The 3406-nt window shown below is 38.1% G+C and overlaps 1 long non-coding RNA gene across 1 annotated transcript; it reads left to right on the plus strand.

The window, feature by feature from the left end:
• The first annotated feature begins 740 nt into the window (after window positions 1-740).
• LOC149843511 (uncharacterized) lies at window positions 741-1266 on the plus strand. The gene is made up of 3 exons (XR_016431144.1): window positions 741-863; window positions 978-1040; window positions 1148-1266. It is a non-coding gene; the product is annotated as an uncharacterized LOC149843511 (long non-coding RNA).
• Window positions 1267-3406: the final 2140 nt, after the last annotated feature.

Consider the following 3406-nt stretch of genomic DNA (forward strand, 5'->3'; position numbering starts at 1 on the left):
CTGGTTCATGAAAACCTTATAGGATCCGGGTAAGATTTCTCTTATGGGGGCCGATACCATAATCTCAAATCAGGTCTGGGTTTGGTTTCACCTGGGTACTAACCAAACCTGACCTGTTGACACCCCTAGTTCAAACCGATTAGATTCAGGCTCACATTTTTAATAGTTTTGAAAACCAATTAATTCCTTTCAATTCAATTGACATTGATTGTCTGAATCTTTTTGGAAATCGATTCGATTCAGAAAACGATTTTGACAGCATTGCTGGAGACATCAAAAATTCAAAATAACATGATGGGGAAGGCAACAGTGCAGTTGCTGGTAGCATGTCAATTCGGAATGCAACTTTTATGTGTCTTTTATCAGGCAATAGGGAGCTTTCAGTAAATTCAGTCAACCATTATTCTATCTATTAGCTTTCTCTTGTAGTTTGATAAAACAAGTGAGCGTGTGATCATCCACAAAACCAAAAGGAGCCGACGTAGCTCACCAATAAACCAATAAAAGACAGTTACACCAAAAGATATATATATATATATATATATATATATATATATATATATATATATATATATAGAGAGAGAGAGAGAGAGAGAGAGAGAGAGAGAGAGAGAATGATAATATTTGGCCTCTGCCATGAGCTCCTCCTGCAGATGAGATTGGGGAGCACACCTTCCCCTCATTGATCTTCAGTTTCACTTGCAGTGGAAAGAGCTTCAATTGGTGGAAGATTGAGGGGTCTAATAGTTATGATTTTACTGCCAACCTTCGAAGCCGCCACTTCAGTCACTGTATTTCCTTTCTTTTTAGTCACGCAATTGCTGATACTCCTATTGCGAATCCCAATACGAGAGCAAAAATAGGTACAAGTAACCATACGAGCTCATAAGCCTGTTTTTAGAAAGAATTGATAGCTTCTGCTTCTTCCATTAACATTTCAACAATCAACATCTCGCATAGCTCATCTTTTGCAGCAGACAAGTCAACTTTTGAGCAGGGAAAGAGATCACAACTCAAGAAGCAGAAATCAACAACAAAAGGTAACATCTCTCGCCCTCTAGAAATGAGTTGTGAGTGAAATCTCTCTCTCTAGAAATGAGTTGAGTGAAATACGTTCTCCTTGCTTAGCATAAGAGTATGACCACAGGGACCAGTAATTTCATTGATAAGCACCAGAAAGGCATCCTCTTTTTATGGGGAAAGGATGGTTGGTGCAATGTATTGTTGAGCAGCATGCAGAATGATGGATCATTTTCACAAAATGACCATAGCTATGACCTCTCATCACAAGTATCTCTTTTTCCATCTTGAATACGTCGACCTTTTTGTAAACACAAGTGTCATTTTCACAAAGGATGGTTGGACTCGTTTGTACTTTGGGGGTGTTTGGCTGCGCTCACTTCTCCATATAAATCCGGGATATGTTGGATTTTCTGTGCTTTATAATGCAATTTCTTAACTTTTCCGGTTTTTCTGGATGCGTCGAATCATACACATCATGTTTGTGAGGACTAATCGGCTCCCCCCTCTGGTTTTTGGATACATATGTGCCTATACTTGTCCAGATATGTAGGCCAAGTTTGGAAAAATACTTATCTGGAATTTTGAGAAGCCAAACAAAGTCCTGCAACCGGTGGTGTAACAGCCAGTGCATAACTGGGAGTTTGAATCTACAACATGAGCCAGAAAATTAGTGAGACAAGTTTTCTTTTTTCCTTTTTAATTATTACATGGATAAACTCATTCGAGATTGGAAACCTGGACGCGCTGGGTCTTAATTAATCTGTTGTACCCAATGTTGTCAGTGTCGGTGCTGCCGATACTTATCATGTCGGCAGAAAATCAATACGGTACCAACCTGACTCAGCTATTTTTTAATAAATGTAAAAAAAAGTTATTAAAATTTAATATCATTTTAGTGGTTTTAACAAGTGTCATATTCTAATTGACACAAAATATTTTTTTAATTATTTTTTACCCTATTCAGAATGATTCACTTGAGAATTAGTATCGGGCTGATTCACCTGAATCGTTGACCAAAGGATTCAAGGCCGATATGGATCTGACAACATTGGTTGTACCTATGGTCATGGGAGGGTGTTGTGTGTTCTCCCTTGAAGACGTAGGGTTTGCTACAGTGCGTGTTCGGGGGTTCGAATGAGCACCACATATATAAGCACATGGGGCTCGTATCCCTGTGTGTGTCGGCATTACTTAGTGTCGGAGTTCGATGCGATTGCAAAGACTTAAGTACCCTTTTTTGTCATTCTCGTCATGAAACGATAGTTTGAGAAAATGAGAAAAATGTCCTCCATCCAGAAAAGGGAGGATGATCTTAACTCTTCAAAAAGTTCAAACATTCCGTTTTCGCCCTAAGCAGTAAACTCCTATGCTACCAGTAGATCACTCTTTGACCACACATCATCTGTTGTAACAGGAGCTCCCTTTTACGACACACCCTTTACCATCGTCTGCTACCGCCGGAGCAGCCTTTATTGTCGTCTCGAGTCCAGGTTCCCGCCTTGGTTTTTAGCTTGTGTTAAAACACATTGCCGCCTTCTCGTTCCTGCCTTATGTTACAAAACATTTCTGGCTTCGTTTCTACCTCATGGAAATAACTATAAATCGATCTATTGGTTTGATCATTGGTGGGTGTCATAGGGACATTTTTCGGCCATCTCTTTTTACAGACTTCTCTTCTTCATTTTCATTAGGCAGTGTGGAAAAAAACAATGACGCACAAATATTTCAACAAGTGCCATTAAGGCGTCGTGAGTACCTTTCCATGTCATCATGCAATTATTGAAGAACGTATGTCATCGTGAGTGCCATTAAGGCATTGTTTTGTTATTGCAGGTGGATGTTGTCTTTTCGACAGTTAGAAAATTAAAGATATTTGTAAGATGTTAGGACCTATTAACAAGAATGCTTGTTTACAGATGCGAGGAAGGGACTCTACCCCATCCGGTATCGTCCATTCACTCAGTATATGCAATGTAACACAAATCACAGTTGCATTAACATACTACCAATTTGTGAGATATTGTCTTGTTTGTTAATATCCATTTGTAAGCTATTATGCTGAATTTCTGTATCGATTTGTAATATATCAATTTGTAAGATATTATGTGTTTTGTAGTGTTAATTTGTAAGCTATTATACTGAATTGCTGTATCGATTTGTAATATATTATGCGATATGTATATCGATTTGTAAGATATTATGTATTTTCTAGTATCAATTTGTAAGATATTTGTAGTATGATTTTAAAATGTGTGCATGTGAAAATACATTGTTGCGCGCTTGCGGTGGTGATTTGTGTATTCAAATCACTGCTCACTTAGCGATTTCTATTGAAATCGCTTCACAACGTCGTAGATATAATTAAATTGTTGTCACGTGAATC

The sequence above is a fragment of the Nuphar pumila genome, chromosome 3 (genome assembly GCF_984573655.1).
Source record: "Nuphar pumila chromosome 3, dmNupPumi1.hap1.1, whole genome shotgun sequence".
Lineage (NCBI taxonomy): Eukaryota > Viridiplantae > Streptophyta > Magnoliopsida > Nymphaeales > Nymphaeaceae > Nuphar > Nuphar pumila.